We start from the raw sequence: 24,837 nt of genomic DNA, 5'->3' as shown, positions 1-24,837 counted from the left end.
TCTATATCAATGCATCAGCAGCCTGTGTCTCTCCCTCTATATCTCTGCAGCAGCCTGTGTCTCTCCCTCTATATCTCTGTAGCAGCCTGTGTCTCTCCCTCTATAACACTGCTGCAGCCTGTGTCTCTCCCTCTATATCACTGCAGCAGCCCGTGTCTCTCCCTCTATATCTCTGCAGCAGCCCGTGTCTCTCCCTCTATATCTCTGCAGCAGAAGCCTGTGTCTCTCCCTCTATATCACTGCAGCAGCAGCCTGTGTCTTTCCCTCTATATCTCTGCAGCAGCCTGTGTCTCTCCCTCTATATCACTGCAGCAGCAGCCTGTGTCTCTCCCTCTATATCTCTGCAGCAGCAGCCTGTATCTCTCCCTCTCTATCAATTCAGCAGCAGCCTGTGTCTCTCCCTCTATATCACTGCAGCATCCTGTGTCTCTCCCTCTATATCTCTGCAGCAGCCTGTGTCTTTCACTCTATGTCTCGGCAGCAGCCTGTGTCTCTCCCTCTGTATCACTGCAGCAGTCTGTGTCTCTCCCTCTATATCACTGCAGCAGTCTGTGTCTCTCCCTCTATATCTCTGCAGCAGCCCGTGTCTGTCCCTCTATATCTCTGCAGCAGCCTGTCTCTCCCTCTGTATATCTGCAGCAGCCCGTGTCTCTCCCTCTATATCTCTGCAGCAGCCTGTGTCTCCCTCTATATCACTGCAGCAGCCTATGTCTCTCCCTCTATATCTCTGCAGCAGCCTGTGTCTCTCCCTCTATATCACTGCAGAAGCCTATGTCTCTCCCTCTATATCACTGCAGCAGCCTGTGTCTCTCCCTCCTATATCAATGCAGCAGCAGCCTGTGTCTCTCCCTCTATATCTCTGCAGCAGCCTGTGTCTCTCCCTCTATGTCTCTGCAGCAGCCTGTGTCTCTCCCTCTGTATCTCTGCAGCAGCCTGTGTCTCTCCCTCTATATCACTGCAGCAGCCTTTGTCTCTCCCTCTATGTCACTGAAGCAGTCTGTGTCTCTCCCTCTATATCTCTGCAGCAGCCCGTGTCTCTCCCTCTATATCTCTGCAGCAGCCTGTCTCTCCCTCTATATATCTGCAGCAGCCCGTGTCTCTCCCTTTATATCTCTGCAGCAGCCTGTGTCTCTCCCTCTATATCACTGCAGCAGCCTATGTCTCTCCCTCTATATCACTGCAGCAGCCTGTGTCTCTCCATCTATTTCTCTGCAGATGCCTGTGTCTCTCCCTCTATATCACTGCAGCAGCCTGTGTCTCTCCCTCTGTATCCCTGCAGCAGCATGTGTCTCTTCCTCTATATCTCTTCAGCAGCAGCCTGTGTCTCTCCCTCTATATCTCTGCAGCAGCACCCTGTGTCTCTCCCTCTATATCTCTGCAGCAGCAGCCTGTGTTTGTGTTACCCCTCCCCCCACCAAAACTTACCTGGATCTTCTTCTTACTCCTCCTTTAATCGGCGGCGGGCTGCTCTCACTTTGTTCTACTGCGCGTGTGATGCAGCGCAGATAGAGGGTAAAGAAAAAAACGTTATTGTGCCAGGTGATCCTGGTCCCTTTATGCCTGTGCCCCACTGATTAGTCCAGTGGAGCCAGGTCACAATCACTGGACTGGGTATCAGCTAAAGTTGGGTCGGGGGAGCTGAGGCCGGGTGGGCCCCCTGAGAGAGGGGGGCCCAGGGGTATTCTCCCCCTGTGAACCCCTTAATCTGGCCCTGGTTCGGTGCCCCCTCAAATTTGGCACTCAAGACATGTGCCCCCTAGCCCCCTCCTGTTGTTAACCCTGCACCCATGGCAGCTTTTGAAAGTAATGAGAAAAAGAGAAGGACCTGCCAGATTGTTGACCTTGCTTTGGTTTATATTGAGGAAAGAAAGTGATGCTACATTCTGTAGCCTTCCCCAAGCTAAGATGATTTCATCCAGATAAGTAATGACCAGGCAGCTGAACTACAAGAGAACGCTTGTCCTAGACACCTGCGAAGAGCTACCAGATGACTACCACACATATCTACTGAAGCTTTGATCCTGGACTTGTTCACTTCTGGGGTCAGATTTGCCGGAATGTTAGTGTGGTTGAGGAGAAGAGAGGAGAATCCCCTGTTTAATTTGGTGCACCCGTACAATTTAGACATTACTCTCCCAGGTGCTGGTAAATTCAGGCCAGGTCTATCTGCAGAATATTTGAACACTGGCAGTTTGAGAAAGGGAAGCCTGATATATTTAGAGAAATGCAAAATGTTAGAATTAAACCCGCAGCCGGGGAGAGAGAGCAGTTGAAAGAGATAGAGGGGTCTATTTACTAAGCCTTGGATGGAGATAATGTGAACAGAGATAAAGTACCAGCCAACCAACTCCTAACTGCCATGTCACAGGCTGTGTTTAAAAAATGACAATTAAGCCCGTGTTCAATTAGTCGCGAAAAGTCAGAATCAGCGAAAAAGTATCACCGATTGTGACTTTTCGCCAGGTGGAAATTTATTCAATTCTCCATATTCAATTGCAAACTCTTTTTCGCGTACGCGAAAACGCAATGCAATGTAATAGGCGTAAAAGATTCGCCTATGAATAGCTGTCGAAAAAAAGTGTGAAGTCGCTAATTTGGGGTGCAAAGGTGAGAAAAACGCTCTGCACTCTAGGGACAGCCCCCCAAAGGATAACTGCGTCAAAAAAACCTAAAAAAAATAGAGGAACACCCCCAAAAAAATGTCTTTGGAAAAGGGGGTGAAAAACTGCAAAGTGTTGGTACAAACTTAAAAGCTAGCAAAATAGACTTTTTTGGGGGGGGTCTGTAAGTAGGGCTGAGGTGTTTTTTCAGATTGCAGGTTCTTACTAAAGGTGTGTTTTTTTACAGTTTTTAAATCTTCACTTTAGCGACTTTAAACCATACTTGCACCCATATTTGACAGGACTACTTATTTTCACCAAAAAAAACTGCTTAATGCTATTCTTCACCACTTGTGCAAAGACGCTAATTAGAAGAAATTGAGTTGCAGGACCAGTCAGAAGTCACAATATCACAGAAAGCTTCTCATTGGTCCTCCCTCTCACACCCCCCTTTTGCAGACAAAATGTTCATCATCACAGTGAGTAGTGCATCTCAGGATTGTCGAAGGTTCTACCATCAATGGTCAATGATTCGGGAAACCATCGGACCTCCATCACCAATGTATACCATCAAGCTTCCCCCATCGATGGTAAAACTATTAAATATCGCCAGCAGACCATCAATGGTTGGTAACCATCAATGTTTTGTGATCAACCCTAGTGCAGGTTTAATGCCAGGTTATTACTGGTTGGGCAGGAGACAATTCTTCTTCCATGTTGATCCTCCTAGTGGCAAGGCATATAACCCACTCTGCAGTCCTCCTCAGTGACACCAGCGAGAAATAGTGTTTTGTACAAGTTGTTGACTTTATGATTTGCTTAAAGTTCATGACACAAAACGATGTTAGATTTATGAATACAGTGTGAAAGTCATACCTATTGCAGTAACCGTTTCCTTATGTTAGTGTAATCTCCCAGACATTGTTACAAAGCTATATAAATCTCATTTACACATTTCTATAGTCCAGGTGTAAACTGCAATCGCTGTGTAAATCCTAACTGAATCCTGATGTACTCTCCCAGGAGGATGGCGATGAACGGAGCTCTTCATGGACACATAATCGCTGCGAGTGTGAGCCACACATGGCGTAAGCTCATTGCAGGAAACCATTACTACAACATGAGAAGTATGGAGGCTGATCTAAAAATAAAACTGCAGTCAGCGCCTATGTAACAAAGCTTACATGGTTCAGAATAGAAAACTATAAAGCAGGTGGTAAAAGGCACCAAGCAGTGTGTCGAAGCTGAATAATTCGCTGAGACAAGTTCAGTTTAAAATTTAATCGCGGCGACGCCATCTTGCGAATGGCCGCAAGACTCCATTTTGGAAATGAGATCGCAAGACACCATTTTTGTGGTCAGTGTCAATTCAAGTTATAACTCAGGAGCTAAGAACAGATGGCAATGTTTTTGTTAACCTACCAAGGGCAACTGGAAAAACAAGCTTTCTGAGTAAAAGTAAATAAGAAGAGACAATGGGTATTTTTACATACAAATTGGGAATCCCTGGATGCAGATAAAGTATAGTTGTGGCAATTGTAATATAATATCTACACAATTGGATTTGTCTGAATCCTAGATAGGATGGCCCCAAATTCCATAGCTTTAGGTGGTAACACATTTGTATTTCACACAAGAGTCTGTGAGAACAAAAGAGGTTTTGTTTTCCTTTGAACACACAACAGGTGGGGGCCTGCTGACAGAGGGCATGTAGAACTACAACCCTCAGCCATCCACACTGCTGGATGTTCACTTCGTGTATGAGAAATTATGCACTTAAATCTCACCCATTAATAACTAGCGTCCTTATATCAAACCCCGAATACTCACACACTACATATTCGCACACAAGATTCCATTAGCATCAAATTGTATGATTCAAGTTGGTTAAGTTAGTTTAAATGCTAAGAAATAGAGGTTTTTGATATCTATGGTATTATACATGATAAGCAAGGTGTGTTTGGTTTCGTTCTGATGCGTACTCTTTTTACAGAATCCCGGTGTTATCGGTGGAGAGATCGCATCATGCAAACTCAAGTTACGGATCGCAGAACTTACAAGCAACAAAATGTTTAGTTGATGGAATGTTACAGGAGGCGTTACCAGAAAGACTCCGGCTGTTAGAGGCAGGGAAAGTCTATTTGAAACAACCTGTTAAATGTGTCGTTACATATGCTTCTCCTCTGGGAACCAATGAGATCAGCAGGAAGTTCCCCCTTTGTCCTGTTTCAGTCTGGGGGGGAATAAATACATGTGTCCGAACACTGGTTTGCCAGTTCATGCTGAATTTTGGGTGAACTGAGGATATCTAGTCAGAAGTCTATCTCTGGGTCCAGAGGCGCAGTGTATGTATAACCGTACTTGGGTCTGTATTATTTCCTTTTACGCCTAACTTGTGTATGTATAGATTGCGTGTAACTGACTGTACTTTTACCTGAATAATACTTGTGCGTTGGAAACACAGATTCCACTCCTGTCTTTATTTGCGGATAAACTGCGTACGCAATTAGCGTTCTGTTTAGAGGTTTTAGGCAGGGTTTTGTCTTAGAGGTTCTAGGCAGGTGAATCTTAGAGGTTTATAGGAAGGAATATATTAAAAGATTTATTGACGAATTCAACAAGTGGAAAGTATAATGGGGCACAGCCCCTTCGGATGTGGACTATGATTGGAGAATGTGTCTGTTTTGACCAATGGCTTTTCATTGGTCCATGAAGTTACACCCTCTAGGTTGTGCACATAGCACCAGCCTTTGACATGGCTATGCAGGCAGCCTCGGAGTAGCAAGAGTTGTCCATCGGCTGTTCTACCATTGATATTTGATGGTTTCTAACCATTGGAGGGAAACTATTAATGGTTTCACCATGGATAACTGTTGAGCGGACCATGGCCTCCAATTCATGATCGGACCTCCCAGTGCCAATGTCACCATCACCACCATCAAACCATCCCTAGGAGAAGCCACCCAAGAAATGGCCACACTGGGCCATGAAACTCTGCCCAGTGGCCCTTACTATAGAGCTTGTTTTAGCCTCATTTATGATTTAATGTAATTATGAGAGTGAAGGGACATCTTTATTGTCTTGTATTCACTTCATGATCATGGAGGTAAGACGTGACATCACAGTGAGACGTTGAGGCTGATTCGCATGTGTGATCACTTTTTTGTATGCCCATGATATTCTACATACTTTCATATGCTAATAAGGGAATCCACAGCAGTGTGCAGAAAATCCATGTGACTGAAAGTGGAAGCCTATCACACCCACTTTGGCATCTGTCTGCAAACTCAACCATTATCATTATCTGGACTTGCACCAGCCTCATGCTACGTGAGAAAGATTTGTCCGATCTCCACTATGCTCACATGAAACTTCCACGAAATGGGGCTGCTTCTTGAGATTCATGGTCTCCATCCAGTTACCGCCCATTTGGTAGAAATTATGGTCCATCAACAGAATGATCAATCTGTTCACAGTAGCGAACTCAGGGCCTGATTCGGTATGCAATCGGGAAGCCGACTGCTTAAATACCAGCAGCCGGCTTCCCGACTGTCATATCCCGGCAAGGGTGAAATGCCCCTTACCGGCCGCGCGCATGGTGCCACGACTATCTCACCAATGTGTCTGCCCTGTGCACAGACTGTGATGTAGCCTATCCTACTCATGTGACCGCGAGTCCAAAGCTCCTCCCCCCACCCCTTACCGGCCGCGCGCATGGTGCCACGACTATCTCACCAATGTGTCTGCCCTGTGCACAGACTGTGATGTAGCCTATCCTACTCATGTGACCGCGAGTCCAAAGCTCCTCCCCCCACCCCTTACCGGCCGTGCGCATGGTGCCACGACTATCTCACCAATGTGTCTGCCCTGTGCACAGACTGTGATGTAGCCTATCCTACTCATGTGACCGCGAGTCCAAAGCTCCTCCCCCCACCCCTTACCGGCCGCGCGCATGGTGCCACGACTATCTCACCAATGTGTCTGCCCTGTGCACAGACTGTGATGTAGCCTATCCTACTCATGTGACCGCGAGTCCAAAGCTCCTCCCCCCACCCCTTACTGGCCGCGCGCATGGTGCCACGACTATCTCACCAATGTGTCTGCCCTGTGCACAGACTGTGATGTAGCCTATCCTACTCATGTGACCGCGAGTCCAAAGCTCCTCCCCCCACCCCTTACCGGCCGTGCGCATGGTGCCACGACTATCTCACCAATGTGTCTGCCCTGTGCACAGACTGTGATGTAGCCTATCCTATTCATGTGACCGCGATCCCAAAGCCCCCCCCCCACCCCTTACCGGCCGCGCGCATGGTGCCACGCCTATCTCATGCATTGATGATGTCAATACATTTTGTTTTTGTTATTTCTAGCAGTTTCCACTACACAACGATGCCGTTTTCATTCAAATGAATTCAGTTTTTGCGCCAACTTGGAACAGACAGACACAATGTTCTTATTAAATTAGTATAGATCTAGATTAAATGTATCTGGATATTGAATTTTTGAGAAAATGCAAAATCAGCCAAATTCCTAGAAAACCAAACACTGATATTTTCACGACATCATCAATCATTTTACACCCCCAGTACCTCTGCCCTGTCCACGGTACATAACAATCCCTCTGGACCAATTGTCTTATCACCCATTAAGATATAAGTAACACTGCCTGGTGCTGGGGATTACTCCGCTAACCTCTCCTTCCTCAGTAATGTTCTCAGTTTTCTGCAGATGTTACAGAGCTGATGGTTATCAAAGTGTGAAATTAATTTAGAGTCACCTCCAAGATTTTTAACTTTTTTGTCGCTGGAGGTATGTAAAGCTGGCAAATCTCAGCACGTCTCGGCGCCCAGCGCCCCTCCGGGTTTTCCTGTTTTTTTCGATTGCTTGTTTCCCAATGTACAACACGTCTTAGTTCAGTTCTTGTTCTTGTGCACTTTGCAAATTATAGTAGAGTATATAACGCAGAAATATCACAAGTTGGATTAAATAATAGCAATACAGTTGGATGCTCTAAGATAAATATAAGCTGAGGATACAAAACATACCCCTATAACATGTTTTTGTCCCCGAGTAGACAATGATGATGGTAGATTAAAGTAACGCAATGTTATTAGGCTCTTTCTGTAACCTAGAGATACATATTTATGATAAAGACTATCAGACCCGCAGTCTTTACATTCTTGCAGTTATCACATAAATGTGATATATGTCAGGGGCCAGGGAACGGCGTCTCTCCTTATTGGGTCTCATAAACATTCACCATACTAATGTAACAATATCGTGCCACGTATTCATGATAACAGACGAAACATTTGTTAAAATAAAAAGTGACGGAGACTCAGTTATGAACGCTCTGAGCTTAAATTCTTAAAATAGTTTTATGCCAAAAATAAAGGTTGTCTCTTTTTAAACCACAGTCAGTTTAGTGCCACTGTTTGGGGGAATCCGGGACCTGTATGAAGCTTCCTATGACCATGAGATGGTTTTCACCACCCTCATAGAAACGCTGGGCCCAGTGCTACCAATTAGCGCAATCGTCATCCGATGGTTGTTATAGCGCAGCTTAACCCCTTTGGATTTTTCCAGGACCATTATTTTATACTTTATGCATATTGGGCCTGATTCAGAGGCGCTCGCTGTTTGCGAGCGCTGGCTCTGAATCAGGGCATTTTTGTTTTTATTTTGTTTCAGCCTCCAGGCCGCTTGCTAAGCTGTGGGTGACCACCCACCGCAAGTGCGAGCGGCCTGGCGATGGTCGCGATTATTGCGACCATCGGACTTGCGTCGAGACCCTGCGGGAGGGTCTCGGCTCCCGCAAGCCCGAGTGGACTTCCTGCTCTAATAGAGCAGGAAGTCCACTACTAACATCACTCGTGATGTCAGTAGGGCCGTCCACAAACGGCAGGCGTTCCTAAGGGAACGCCTGCGTTTGTGCAGCCACCCCCCCCTCCCCGCCTACAAAACGGGGCGAGCTGTCAATCAACATCGACAGCTGCCCCGTCTTGTAGTGAGCCCCGGAGCGACAGAGCTTCCGTCGCTCGCTGGGGCTCGCGCATGCGCAGTGGGGGGAAATCGACACGCTTGCGAGCGCTGTGTGCTCGCGAGTGGGTCTGACTCAGGCCCTTTGTACGGTATTTTCCTTAGTGTTGGTTACAAGTGACAATCCCCTGAGTTTGCCCTGATAATGTGCTCCATCGAGTACATTGTGATAACTGCCGTTTCACTTGCTCAAACAACCTCCGGATAAATAAGACCTCCAGTAAGTTCAGTGGAAAGCTTTAATTTAAGTGTAATGTCAACAGGAACCAGCGTGTAACATTTCCAGGTGACTTCATTGTCCCACTTCTACCAAATGCTTTTATCTTCTGTCCATTGATCACAATTATAAAGTGGCCTCCTAAAGCCCCGCTGAGAGGGACAGACAGTCGCTGCTTAGTGATTGCATCTCCTAATGATGAGAGAATAACAGGACAAGGAGCACTTTGACCCTACAAGCGTCAGGAGCTGGATGTATATGACAAAAGCATAAATAATTCTAGCATTACGCAACACACTTATCATTGCATATTTAACGCTGTTATCATTTATATTCCAGGAATATTGTGCATATGCTGTGCTGGTTTTTGCTCTTTATTATAATTTAGAATATGATGGTGCTAAATATATAAAATAAAAAATAAGAATAAATTATTTGTCTCAGCCCACAAAATATGGAATATATATATATATGGCAAGATCTCCTTTAGAGCATACTGCTCAGGTGCGATCTAAGTAGCCATGTTGCCATTCTCTGGTGGCGCTATGTGTAATTAGACAAGCGATGTAAAGATCCCCTTTTCAATGCTTAGTAAGTGGTCATAACGCTTTTCCGCCATAGGGCCGTATTCAATTAATTTCGCACCCGTGATACTTTTTCGCATGCCGGACTTTTCGCTTACATCGTGTATTTTAGCTGCAGAAACTTATTGTGCGCGCCCCCGCTATTCGCTGTATTCAATTCCAAAACACACGAAAATGCGACCTGGGGAATGCAAACCAGGCGAAAAGTGCTGTCAGAATTGGGGGATCAGCCTGACACCCCCTAAAAGCTGCACTAACATTGGGGATCAATGTACCTGCCCCCGAATAGCCCTAATAAAGCTACTTGGGGTACTTAAGATGTGTCAATTTCTTCTAATTAGCGTCTATGCACTAGTGGTGAAGAATAGCATTAAGCTGTTTTTTTTATATAAAATAAGTAGTCCTGTCACATTTGGGGTAATTAAACATGGGTGCAAGCGTGGTGTAAAGTCGCTAAAGTAAAGTTTAAAAAGATGTAAAAAACTCACCTGCAGCAATCACCTGCAATCCAAAAAACACCTCACCCTACTTGCAGACCCCCCAAAAGTCTATTTCGCTAGTTTGTACCCCCACTTTGCATTTTTTCGCTCCCTTTTTCTAAGTAATTTTTTGGGGTGTACCTCCATTTTTTTTTATGCAGTTATCCTTTGGGGGCTGTCCCAAGGGTGCAGAGTGGTTTTCCCACCTTTGCACCCCTAATTAGCGATTTTGCACTTTTTGTCGACAGCTATTCACAAGCGAATCTTTTTCGCCTATTACATTGCTTTGCGTTTTCGTGTACGCGAAAAGAGTTTGCATTTGAATACGGAGTTAAGTTTTTCGCAATCGGCGATACTTTTTCGCGGATTCCGATTTTCCGCGGCTAATTGAATGGGGCAATAGTTGGCTATGGTGGCCGCACCAATAAGAGAAGCCGAAGGTGCCATTCTAGAAATCTCTGATATCTCCACAAACTGCATTTTACAACATTTTGGAGACAAAGTAATAACTTCTATTTTTTGGGTGAAAACACAGAAAACTTCTTGATACATTTACCCCTTGAAGAACGAAAGACGTCACATGATTGGGGCGGCAGCAGGTCGCTATCACTTCCTTTCCCTTTTTCAACCATTCCTCTAAACACTGAGGGCTCTGCTCTATATACTGTTTCTTACAATAGGAGGGGAAAGAAAGACATTCCATATCGCATTGGGGGAGATGTACCAAGCCTTGGAGAGAGATAAGTTGGAGACATTGTCCAAAGCAGCCAATCATCTTCTACCTGTCATTTGTCTAGCACAGTCTAAGAAGTTACAATTAGAAGCTGATTAGTTGCTCTGGGCAATGACTCCACTTTATCTCTCTCTAAAGCTTGACATATCTCCCCTGCACACAACGCAAACCCCCTCCCAAGTGTCTGTTGTTCCCACACAAGCTGCGGCTTCCCCCCCTGATCAGTGTCACCTCTGCCTATGTGACACCACTTAGACTTAATAGGAAACAGAAAAACCATCCAGCTGTTTGCAATTAGATGTGTTCTACCTCCAGGCTGGGTGGAACGCAACGTGATAATGTGTATTCAGTTGATTTCAGGGTTTGAAAACAAACTTAATACTAAGTAAACACACCTAGGCTCCAGTAACGCAGTTGTGCTGCGCGCTGTGATTGCTGCATTAATGTGACGTTTTTATGCAAGTTCCTGGCAATCAATGACATTGTGACTCTCAGTAACAAGGTAACACAGAAGAGCCTGGAATACTGTTGTATAGTGACATCCGGTGAGGTCAATCCATGGGGAGGCACAAATGGAGATGGGTCTGAGTGCTGGGAGCCTATATCACCCCCTACTCACTGTAACTCTCTCCTCACTACACTAAGCTTCAGTGTCCATTGATTCTCCTACCTGCATTACTATGTCTTCTCTTGCTGCTGCTGACAGCTCTGATCTCTAAACACTGCAGTGCACTTCCTGGTCACATGACACATCCAAGGTGTCCATCAATGCTCAAGGCACGCCCCCATACTCACAGGCATGCCTCTATTAGCTCTTTTTCTGTGCAGCTTACTGCCTGTGGTGTGACTCCGCCCCCTGCTCTGTCAGCAGTGTCTGACTATACAGATGCGAGGCTGAGCTGTGGCTGCCTCATCTCTCCTCACCCTACAGTACCAGGGAGCTCCACAAAGCAGGTGAGTGCTAACTATAAAAATAATTACATTAACCAAAGAAGATGTTTATAAGTTATAAATATCTTCTTTGTATTATTTCACAGGTTCTCAAACCCAGTCCTCACTGACCCCAAACAGTGCATGTTTTCCAAATCTTCTAACAGAATGACAAGTGAAATAATTAGCTCCACCTGTGGACCTTTTAAAATGTGTCAGTGAGCAATGAATACACCTGTGCACCTGCTGGGTGAACTGGAAAACGTGACCTGTGTGGGGTCCTGAGGACCGAATTTTAGAACCACTATATTATTCTAATCATTTTTATATCAAATCTCAGTAGTATGACAGGTGAGGCTCTGCTGTAACATTAGTCCGTCCTGGAAGGGCTCGTGGTCTAACGGTCTTTAGGGATCATTTCTGAAAGAGAGTAGAACCCTTTCGTTAGGCAAAATGTTTGTTTACTCCAGGCCATAGAGCATCTCCCTAGCCATCACGGGCCAGCGCCCTGCTATCGCCAACAGTAGCCCCCACCAGCAACAAGATGCAAGTGGGACTGGTAGCCCAAGTGCGCTAATGCATTTGCTGAAATCTAAACAAGCTGCATCCACTGATCCACCCAGATCTATCACCTTCATTACTGAGTCACAGCGATCCACTAGCTGCGTCTTACATAACGTCCAAGGCATAAATCCGTGGTGCCTTCAGATTCTGTAGCTGTACTGTTACTGACTTACAGGTCTATAGTTATCATCATACTCTTCCTCGCTGCCTTTCTTTTTTTTTTTTTTTTAACATAGTGGAACATTTTCCAATCTACAAACACCTAACATTACACAACATGCGGCATCTCGACATGTTTGGCATGTTGACATCGAGCACAGTGACATTCAGTATGTCAACAGTGATGAAATGTCGACATGATTACAAAGTTGACGTAACGTCCCTGGTGATCTAGCCCTGACTTATCTGGTATGGCGGGTCCGGGGGCTCCAGCAGCGTCTTATGAGTCCGGCGGTGATATCCTGACTATTTCCGGTGGAACCTGCAGCTTAACTGTCGACATTGTAGTGTCAACATTATGACTACCGCTCACTCCATGGTATTCTAGGTTGTGCCCTGGGCATCTCACTGTCTTAATCCTCAATTTTGTTTTCATCAGCAGTCTAGAGTAGATTTAGAAAACTCTGCGGCTTTACAGGAGTTGGGGGATCTACAACCTTTTACCTCGTGGGGCATGCTAGAATTTAATTCCACATCAGATGGAGAACCACAAATTACATATGTGGTATAGACCTTAGAGCCAGGACTAGCAGGTGGTATAGAGAGATAAAGGGCCTGATTCAGACCCTCTCGCAAATGCATAGCGTTCGCAAGCGGGTCGATGTTTGGCCCCTGCTCATACGCCGCGTACGGCATACGCATGCGCGAGCACCAGCCAGCGACTTAAGTTCAGTTGCTCCGGGGCTCGCTGCAAGACGGGGCGGCTGTCTGTTGATTGACAGCTTGCTCCGTTTTGTAGGCAGGGAGGGGGGTTGGCTGCACAAACGCAGGTGTTCCCTTTGGAACGCCTGCCGTTTGTGAGCGGCCCTACTGATATCACTCGTGATGTCAGTAGTGAGCTTCCTGCTCTATTAGAGCAGGAAGTCCACTTGGGCTTGCAGGAGCTGATACCCTACAACAAGGGTCTCGTCACAAGCCCGATGATCGCGATAATCGTGACCATCACCAGGCCGCTCGCACAAACTGTGGGTGGTCACTCACAGCTATGTGAGCGGCCTGGGGGCGAAAAAAAACAAAAACGCCCTGATTCAGAGCCAGCGCTCGCCAGCAGCGAATCTGAATCAAGCCCATAGTCAGAATGCCAACGGGCACAATATCGACAGCGGCATTCTAGTGGTCACAATCCAGACAGGTTCCGACGGTGAGTATTAGAGTTAGGTACTAGGGAGAGAGTTTGGGTTAGGCTGAGGAAGGTGGGGGGGACTGCTAGGGTTAGGTTGCGGGTGGGGACGGCTAAAGTTAGGCTACAGGAGGGGGAGGTTATGGTTAGGCTGTGGGGGGGGACGGTTAGGGTTAGGCTGCGGGCCGGGAGGGATAAAGTTAGGTTGCAAGAGGGGACAGTAAAGGTTAGGCTGCGGGAAGGATGGGGTAGGATTGGGGTTAGAATCCATCTGGATTTGGACCGCCGGGATGCCGCTGTCGGTTCTCTGACCGGCGGCATTGTGACCGTCTGGATCCCGTACCCAACCCGGTCTAGAAAACAAGAGGCCCATGTCACTAAATAATGCTATAAAATCAGCCTTTTTGGGGGGGGCAAGCAAGAGAGAGAAGGACTGACAAATGATGACCCCCAAAGTAGATCTCCCTGGTTTCCCAAGTTTATAGCTGCAGCAATGTTACATAGTGTTATATTTGGCTACAAGAATGTGTGCGTCTAGGGGGTGATCTAGTAGGACAATGCGCATATTTCCAGTCACATAGTTAGGGCAGGCTATCCTGATTATTATTATAACGGGTCACTGCCAAAAAAAGTTTCCAGACATTTTCCTTTGAGAGTTAAAATATGTGTCACTTAACTCAGAGCGGAAAATTTGTAAGAAAAGGCGAAGCAGGTGTTACACTCGGCATTCCTAATCCATGATGTACATTCTATCTGTGACGCAGAGATACTGTATCCTTTCCATAACAAGCGCTCACCTGTGCCGCCGTCCAGAAGACGTGTCCACGCCGGTAATGGGTCAGAATTCTCTCTGCAGAATGCATTTCCTCCACACTGATAAGCAGGTGTGCGGGATATTATATTGGTGGATGGATGGAATAATCCTAACATCAGCAGCTGGCCTCTGTTTACATTGATAATAATAATATTATTAATCTCAGGTTCCCCAGACAATTGTCCCCGTGCGTTTTAGTGGAAACTATTTCTTTGTCTACATTCATTTAGTAATAAACCCAGCAGAAGGCTGGGAATCTAGAACTTGTGTTAGTGGTGTTTGTATATAATATTATATTATATTATATCATATTCTGTCTCAGAGGGGGATATTTATCAAAGCTTAAAGAGATACTGTAAAGTGGAGAGAGATAAAGGGGGTCATTCAGACCCACTCGCGAGCGGCAGTACGCTCGCAAGTGGGTCGATGGTCCCCACTGCGCATGCGCACGACGGAGGGAGCTCCGTCGTGCGCATGCGCGAGACCCGGCGAGCGAAGGACTTTCCATCGCTCCGGGTCTCGCACCAAAGGGGGCGTGCTGTCGATGTTGATTGACAGCACGCCCCCTTTGGTGGGCGTTCCGGGGGTGTGCCTGCCAGATGGAGGCGCTCCTATGGGAACGCCTACCGTCTGAAGCCAGCCCCACTGACATCACTAGTGATAGAGCCATAATCACTCGTGGCTTTGCGGTTGTGAAACCCGACCACAGGGTTTCACTCGCAAATCCGATGGTCGCGATGGTCAAGACCATCGCGACCATCTTGTTGGACACTCGTATATGCTGTGGGTGGTGACCCACAGCTATACAAGCGTCCAGGAGGACGCTCCATTTTAATGGAGGTGGGCCCTGATTCAGAGCGAGCGCTCTGGTCAGAGCGTCCGGCTCTGAATCAGGGCCAAAGTATCAACCAATCAGCCCCTGTCTTTTTGCAAACACGGCCTGTAACATGGCAGCTAGGAGCTGATTGGTTGGCAGTTTATCTCTCTCCACTTTATCTTTCTCCAAGTCTTAGTACATCTACCCCTTAAAGTGTCAGTTCCCTATTTATTCTGCAGCTGGCATCCATGCTGGAATAATTCAACCCTCATGGGGCACACATTACAGATGCTCATGGATAATTTTGCCCAGCGGGACTTTTCTAGGATTATGCCCAGGGCCGTAGAGAGCCACGGCGGGCCCAGGTACAGAGGGGGCATGGCCTAATCGCGGGAGGCGAGGCCATGCCCCCTCGAGAAAAAAAAAAAATAGTTTTGCGGCGCTGTGCGCCGGGGAGGGGGGAGCTGTAAGCCCCTCAGCCCGGCGCAAAGCCATGGGGGCGCGATCAGTGTGATCGCTCCCCCCCCACGGGCAAAGGATACTGCTGTGGCTGTCTCCACATGCTGTGTGCTGGGCTGCTGAGAGAGAGAGAAGGGAGGGGGGAGCGGCGCCGGACCCGGGCCCCTCGGGGGCCCAGGTCCGGGTAATCTGTACCCACTCCCCCCCCCTCTCGGCGCCCCTGATTATGCCACCACTCTTAGGTGTGCAGGACTTGGTCACTCCCATATGTAGGACAACATATGTACAGATGGGTTAGAGTTTATTGCAGCAAGTGGTGGCGTATTATTTACAATCCATATGAATGTCTGGAATTATTCACAACTAAACTACAGTAGTTGCAGATGTGTCAGAAAATTAGCGAATTTTCCCCTCAGTCCTTTATCACTGCGCAAGACTCTTCTCCATCACAGGGCCGTATTCAATTAGTGGCGAAAACTGCTGTTTTTTCACTATTGACGAAAACAGCAGCTTTTCGCCAAAAAAACTGGCGAAAACGCAATTGGCGATAAAAAAACTGGAGATAAGTTTTCTCCATCCCAGACCAGGCGAAAAAAAATGCAAATTCCCTATTTTTGGCTAAAAATGTGGGGATTTCTTCCAGAACCCTTTGGACAACCCCGCCTAATGATAAATTACCCAAAAATAAATTTGATAAATTGCACACTTTGGTGAAAAACGACAGCGCAATTTTGGGTAAAAAATAAACATTGACAATTGTTTTAATGTATTGGGTCTGATTAATCGGGGAGCGGTATGGATGTGTGAAGTGTTTTAAACATCGCACGCGGTCGCAGCAGGCAGTTTTTTACAGTTTTTAAAAATGCGTTTTTATTACGACACGAAAATATACTTGCACCCATTTTAATGTACTCCCCAATTTACGTGGAACAGTAATTTCCTGGAAAGAAAGATTGCTTTGTATCATTTTCAACTTTTTTCTTTTTTTTCATCCAAAATTGCGCGGTCGTTTTTTGCCAAAGTGCGCAACTTACAATTTTTTGGGGGGATAATTTATTTTAGGGGGAGTTTCCAAAGGGTTCTGAAAGAAATCCCCACATTTTTAGCCCAAAATAGGGATTTTGCATGTTTTTTCGCCTGGTCTGGGATGGACAAAACTTAACTCCAGTTTTTTTTCACCAATTGCTTTTTCGCCCGTTTTTTGGTGAAAATATCGCCGTTTTTTGGCAAAAAACACCCATTTTCACCAATGGCGAAAAAAACTGTGGTTTTTGCCGCTAATTGAATACGGTCCACAGAATGCAATGTATTATGATAAGTTTCACGGTTATAATTATTATTAATAGTTACTTATACTATATAGCGCCAGCTTTACAATTGGGAACAAACAGTAATATAACAAGAGTGGGCAATAACAGTCAGACAAAGTGGGCCCTGCTCGCAGGCTTACATTCTATATACTGTATATAACAAGGGAAAATATTATATGTAACAAATAGTAATGAATTCCTGATGTTTATGTTATGTGTTACATTTAATAATAAGTTAAAATAAAAGAAGCAAAAATTATTCATTTACAACCATATTGTGAAGATTTGCCTGGAGATTTAAGAAGAGAGATGCAGATTGTTACGACGTGTTCTCTGTTACCTTCCTGATATATTTATTATGATTCCCACCATTCGTCTTTGCCTCTTTCACCTTTCCCAGGTTCACTTTGACATCTGAGATCGTCATCTGCACACAGGCCGGGATTATGAATTGGACGTTGTTCAGGGTGACATTAGATCAGTCATCTCAGTATATCACTGCATTGTACTAAAGTTATAGCACAATGAAAAGTAAATTTTTACAAAAAACAGAGCATATATAATAGGCTTATAGGTTATAGGCACATGTGAGACAGTCTTGGGAAATGCATTTGGCATATCTATAGATATTTTACATATATATATATATATATATATATATATATATATATTTTATTTTCTCCTATAATGCCTGTAGGTAGTTTGGAAGGAGCAGTATGTTTGTTCTGATACAGAGTGGCTTTGGCAGTAGAGGTCTTTTATGCTAAGTTTATGCCACCCATAAGGCTAGCACATGGTGTATAGGAGAGATTTCTACCTTAGCCATCATATACATATCATTTACAGCTAGGGGAATCATTGGTAAATATGATGGGATTTCCAGTGCATACTAATGAAGCCTAGTGCTGGACTAATGGCCCTTGGAACCATGGCCTATGTGATAATTTATATCATAGATGCACTTCTCCTAAGAGATTTAAATAATTTCCCATCACTAAATAATTTATTTCACAAAACCACCAATGTTTCCAAGCTCCGCTCATCAACCTCCCCTGTCAGTCCAGGTTTTAAGGATATCTGTGTTTGAAAACAGGTGATGTAATTAATGCCTCCATCATTTTAATTCAACCAGCTGTGCTCTCACATGGATATGCTGAATCCTGGATGGTTAGTGGGAGGCTTGAAGATTAGAGTCGGGAATCACTGGCTTACTTGTCTATGTCTCTAATGGTGCATACACACTACCCGATATTTTGAACTACTGAACGATAACAAGATCATTATTGTTCAGTCGTTCAGTATATCGGCCAGTGTGTATGCCATCAACGACCAGCGATGTGCGCTCCCACTGGACGTTGAAGACATCTGATCCCTCACCTCCCTAACTTATCCCTCTGTTACCTTTCGTTCCTCCTTCAAACATGCCCTGGTCTCACCCATTTTTGGGAAACCCTCATTCGGCTTACCTCCCCCTCTAACTACCATTCCTTCTCTCCCCTCCCCTATGTTTCCTTGTTCCTTAAGTGAGTTATCTACTACTCCCTCACCTTCTTTCTCTCCTCTCATTCCCTCCTAGACCCACTCCTCAACAATATCACCCCGTCACCGCTAAATCTAAGGGTAATTTCTCCATACCTGTTGTCATCCACTCCATCGGCCTCCATGACACTGCACTCCATTGCTTCCACCTCTGCAACAAGGATCCGTCCTTCCTCTTCTCCTTCTCTTCTGTCCCCAAAGTCCACTGTCTGTCATCCTTGACTCCGCTCTTCACCACCCCCAAACTCAATCCCCTTTTCTCATTCTACTTCTTCTAAATCCATGATATTTGAAGGATTAGGCCTCTTTTTCATCCTGGAAGCCATTAAAACTATCACTCATGTCATTATCATCTCTCAACCAGGTTAACCTAGTCTTCACTGGCCTATCAAACTCTCCCCTCACCCCTCTTCGGTCCATCCTCAACACCACTTCCGACCTAATTCTACTCACTCACCGCTTCACTTCTGCTGCCCCTCCCTGTCAGGTGCTCCACTGGCTCCCTACCCTATACAGAGTGAAGTTCAAACTCCTATCATTCACCTACCGAGCCCTCCACCTCTTCTTCTCCCAACATCTCAAGCCTCATCACAACTCCTCCCGCCCACACGACTCTTCCAATGACTGCCACTACATGCCCTTACTGAGCACCACTTCCCGCTCCTGCCTTCAGAAGTTAATACCATGCTGATCCCAACCTCTGGAACAACCTTTCCTGCTCAATTAGACTTCATTCAGCCATTTATCCTCAATATATCACCAACATATTCCACGGAGTATTATGTCAAAGCATTAGCGGCAGCAGAGCAGTGTCTGTGCAGACCCTGGTTGGATTCAATCCCAGAATACATTTTAATTCTGTGCATAAACTGAGCTAAGGGGAGAAAATGGTAAATGTGAAGTACAGTTTGCAGTTTGTTAGTTTATGTACACTTACCCATACTGTACATTAGCTGCTTGTGTTTGATATTAGGGGACATATTTTCCACAATACGCACTTTTAATGTGGATGTAATAAATATTTTTTGTGTAAATTTGCGAAGTGAAGATGAATATTTTCACGTAAATTTACTCTTCCCTGAAGACGGGCTCCAGGCGAAGAGCTGGAAGCAGCGCGATAACGTAACACTATCACACATCTTCCTGGTCCCCGGTATGCAATGCGTATGCGTGGCCATCATTGGTGCATCTGTCACAAGGGTCCCTGCAGAAATATGCAAAACTGTAGCCTATAAGCTGGAGATGGCATTGTCCTATCGTATTCCGGAACTTGGCAAATCTGCTTTGCAGCCCCTATAGAAACATACGGGGCTTACTTGCCTACCTTTTTTTCCTTCTCCCCGGGAGAAGCCTGGGGAGGAGAAGCAGTTGGGTTGCAATGGGGGCGGGGCCTGACAGTTTGCGTCATTTACCACCCATTTGTGGTAAATTGCCGCAGCTGACACATTTAAATAGAGGGTGTGGCTAAATTATGCCATTCTTGAAGAATTATGTCGTTAAGCCCCGCCCCATACACGGGAACCCGCGATCGCCACAGAAATTCTCCCCATTCTGCCCATGTCACTAGGAAGTGGTTAGAATGCAGGAGAAATTCCTACTCTACTGGTGGGTGCGGGGGTTACCCGAAAAATCAAGAGCCTTACGGGAGAGTAGGCATGGATGCTATGGGGGCTGTGGCTGCTGTCGAAACTGGAGGGAGATATTTGCTGTGATCCCTCCATAGTACATTTGGGGGATCCTTAATATTTATGGGTATCCTCTGAAACGGCTGTTTTCGGGTAATATCCAGCAAATAATTTTTAATAAATAGGCCCCTAGCAGTAGCGCACACAGGGGGGGTTTCTGGGTACCCTGATTCATTACCCTAAGCAATAATGCTACACAAAGTTACATTTAGCTGTTTCATATTTTCTCAGCCATGTACATACAGACCAATAAACATGTTTTAGGTAATTCCAGTGCTAAAGGGGAAACGGGACATCAACTTTAATGTCTGTTTTGTGTAATTATAAGTAAACCATGATGTTTTCTTAAGCAATTAGCAACAGCAGAATGCTTTGATAATAAGAAATGTAATGAGTGACAGCTGAGGGGAAACATAATACAGACTTGCAGAAGTGCACACGCTGAGATTGCTGAACTCTCATTACAGAGGAAAACAAGATCTCCGTAGGGTTAAGGACTGTATCATTTTCAGGGGTTTCTACAGTGTCTTGTTATTTTAAGAGAGTGGCACATTTTTGGGAAAAGTACGTTTCCTCATTCGCCTAATGTAAGAGGGATACTTTGTAGTCTCACACCTGCAACTCCATTAATGGGCCAAATCTTCCTTTTAGGGCACAATATTGTGATCATTTTAACACAATGTCCATGTGCTTTGAGACACTGCGATTTTACCAACGTGATCATTTGTACTAGTAGCAGTGGGCTTTAATATGTCACAGGTGGGCGACCAAAGAAGGGAGCCGCAGAGAGTCGGTGAGAGTAAGAGAAGGAGTGAGATCTTATCCAGTGACTGTCTCCTGGGAGTTCAGGCTGGGCCTGCACGCCAGACGCTAAGTTATGTGAGGAGATCTGGGTCAGTAAGGATAGGCCCATTATAGGAAGGTTCAGGTTCAGGCTAGAATCCGTCATACTTCCCTAAGTCCTTCTGTAACAGTCATACCCCCCGTTTGCTAAATTCTGTTTTATTTGTTTGCAAGAGAGGGGGTCTGAAGAACTGGTGTATTCAAAGCAAAGACTGTAAGAGATTTGTCATGCCTTATTAGGGAGAACATTAAGATTATGTTATATATGTATATGTAACCTGTCATATGTCTTGAAAATGTAATAAAGAAAGTTTCAACAAGTTTAAACAAAGAAATTGCAACAGGAGAAAGTATAAGGTTTACTGGGAGAATAATGCTAGATTAGTTTGCTTAGTTATTGTAATTTATTCTAAACCAGGTTACAGTGTATATTACTGTGATCCAGGTTACATAGTTTGGTCACAGGTGTATTTTATTCGGATCCAGGTTACACAGTTTGGTTACAGGTGTATTATATTCTGATCCAGGTTACACAATTTGGTTACAGGTGTATTATATTCTGATCCAGGTTACACAATTTGGTTACAGGTGTATTATATTCTGATTCAGGTTACACAGTTTGGTCACAGGTGTATTATATTCTGATCCAGGTTACACAATTTGGTTACAGGTGTATTATATTCTGATCCAGGTACACAGTTTGGTCACAGGTGTATTATATTCTGATCCATGTTACACAGTTTGGTCACAGGTGTATTATATTCTGATCCAGGTTACACAGTTTGGTTACAGGTGTATTATATTCTGATCCAGGTTACACAGTTTGGTCACAGGTGTATTATATTCTGATCCATGTTACACAGTTTGGTCACAGGTGTATTATATTCTGATCCAGGTTACACAGTTTGGTTACAGGTGTATTATATTCTAATCCAGGTTACACAGTTTAGTCACATGTGTATTTTATTCTGATCCAGGTTACACAGTCTGGTTACAGGTGTATTATATTCTGATCCAGGTTACACAGTCTGGTTACAGGTGTATTATATTCTGATCCAGGTTACTAGTCTAGTTACAGGTGTATTATATTCTGATCCAGGTTACTAGTCTGGTTACAGGTGTATTATATTCTGATCCCGGTTACACAGTTTGGTTACAAGTGTATTTTATTTTGATCCAGGTTACACAGTCTGGTTACAGGTGTATTATATTCTTATCCAGGTTACACAGTCTGGTTACAGGTGTATTTTATTCTGATCCAGGTTACACAGTCTGGTTACAGGTGTATTATATTCTGATCCAGGTTACACAGTCTGGTTACAGGTGTATTTTATTCTGATCCAGGTTACAGAGACAGGTGTATTTTATTCTGATCCAGGTTACATAGTTTGGTTACAGGTGTATTTTATTCTGATCCAGGTTACACAGTTTGGTTACAGGTGTATTCTGTTCTGATCCAGGTTACACAGTCTGGTTACAGGTGTATTATATTCTGATCCAGATTACAGAATTTGGTTACATGTGTATTACATTCTGATCCAGGTTACTAGTCTGGTTACAGGTGTATTATATTCTGATCCAGGTTACACAGTTTAGTCACAGATGTATTATATTCTGATCCAGGCTACACAGTCTGGTTACAGGTGTATTATATTCTGATCCAGGTTACACAGTTTAGTCACAGATGTATTATATTCTGATCCAGGTTACACAGTCTGGTTACTGGTGTATTATATTCTGATCCAGGTTACACAGTCTGGTTACAGGTGTATTATATTCTGATCAAGGTTACACAGTTTGGTTACAGTCTATTTTATTCTGATCAGGTTACACAGTTTAGTCACAGGTGTATTATATTCTGATCCAGGTTACACAGTCTGGTTACAGGTGTATTTTATTCTGATCCAGGTTACACAGTCTGGTTACAGGTGTATTATATTCTGATCCAGGTTACAGAGTTTGGTTACAAGTGTATTTTATTTTGATCCAGGTTACACAGTCTGGTTACTGGTGTATTATATTCTGATCCAGGTTACACAGTCTGGTTACAGGTGTATTATATTCTGATCAAGGTTACACAGTTTGGTTACAGTCTATTTTATTCTGATCAGGTTACACAGTTTAGTCACAGGTGTATTATATTCTGATCCAGGTTACACAGTCTGGTTACAGGTGTATTATATTCTGATCCAGATTACTGAATTTGGTTACATGTGTGTTACATTCTGATCAGGTTACACAGTTTGGTTACAGATGTATTTTATTCTGATCCAGGTTACAGTTTTACCAGGTTATATATTTTATGCTAATAATAGTCCTTTATGTTAAATCCTAAATGACCCCCATAATGTGTAAAACCATCTGTAAACTCACACAGACGTTCCTGGAAATGGAGGCTTGAGCCCCTCGCGCTAATTAGCCTAATCTAAAATACTGCTGACGATGGAAATATTAGGAGTATCCTTCTTCATGAGCAATTGATAAATTAGTATTTTCACTTCAAAGTAATCTGCATCAAATAGCACTAAACACACAAAAAAGGGAGTGATTGAGGGCTGAGGATGATGAGAGTTGTAGCCAAGCACCGAAGGCGACCGTTTCCAAGATGCGCTGTTCTGTGCCAGAAGGTTAGAAACAATTGATCCATTTAATCTTCCTACCATAACAGATTCATTCTACATGAAAGAACAGCAGCTCGTGTATTACAATGTGTGATTTGTCATCCTAATCCTTCCACGCAGCTCCCCAGCCACATCGCGTTTCACAAATACATAATGGGTAAGAGAGGATAGAGGTGACTAGTTAAAGGATGTGCACCAGGGGAAGTGGGAGTGGGTTCAAGTGTTGAAAAACTCGTTTAAGATCTGAGGGGAGATGTACTAAGCCTTGCAGAGAGATAAAGTGGAAATAAACAAAGTACCAACCATTGAGCTCCTAACTGCCATTTTTCAAGCACAGCCTACAAAGTGACAGTTAGGAGCTGATTGTTTGGTACTTTATCTCCCTCCAAGGCTTGATACCAGGTGTTTCTCTCACTGTATGAAGTTACATTAAACATAGTGTTAAGATGATTTAAACATCCTGCATTATCAGTGGTGCATCCGTGGAGTGGTTCAAGAGCTATGAAGAGCCTTGTGCCTCAAGCCTATGTGATGTCCTGGGGACTTGTGTAACACTCCCTGAAGAGTGTGTGAGTGAGTGTCATGCCCCATGTGACAAATATATGTGTAATGGAGTGTGTTTGTGGGACACAGGTGTTTCAAAGTGATGTCTGGGAAGAGCCTGACACCTCCAAACCCATTAGCACCTGCAGGGAACAGTTCAAGGAAAAACCCCTCTGGTAAGAGATGGCCAAGATCTGATAACTCTCCTTTATCGATGGTACAGAGCGCAGTGATGTTTTTTATTTATTTTTTTAGCTGGAGCTTAGCCCTGCCCCCGGTGCGTTGCTAAGCTGTACAGCACAAGCAGGGATGTCCATTGGTGGGTAAAACCATCAGTGAATACACTAGGAACTGATATTCTGCAAATTTGAGTTATTTTTGAAAAACAAATTCTAGTTCAATCCAGAAAAACCCCATCTCTGGTTTAACAGGTCCTGGAGCCTTGTGGTCCGGTGATGTAGGACACCGTATAGTAGTTGCGGAATCTCATATCCCCTAATTGTTGTGCCTATTTCTGAATGTAAAGACAATAAGAACCAGCCTGGCCAACCATCGCTTTAATACGAATACTCACCACAAGCATCAGACTTTTTCTGTGTTATTCTAAAATAAACACCTTACATTTATATTAACTTGTCTCTGCCTACTCATAGGCTCAAATCATTGACTTACCACAAAGTCAGGTTTACACAAGTTCGCTGGTGCTATTCCTGTGTAACCC

This window comes from Taudactylus pleione, unplaced genomic scaffold, assembly GCF_031769625.1.
Source record: "Taudactylus pleione unplaced genomic scaffold, aTauple2 ptg001107l, whole genome shotgun sequence".
Taxonomy (NCBI): Eukaryota; Metazoa; Chordata; class Amphibia; order Anura; family Myobatrachidae; genus Taudactylus; species Taudactylus pleione.
This window is presented reverse-complemented; position numbering follows the sequence as displayed.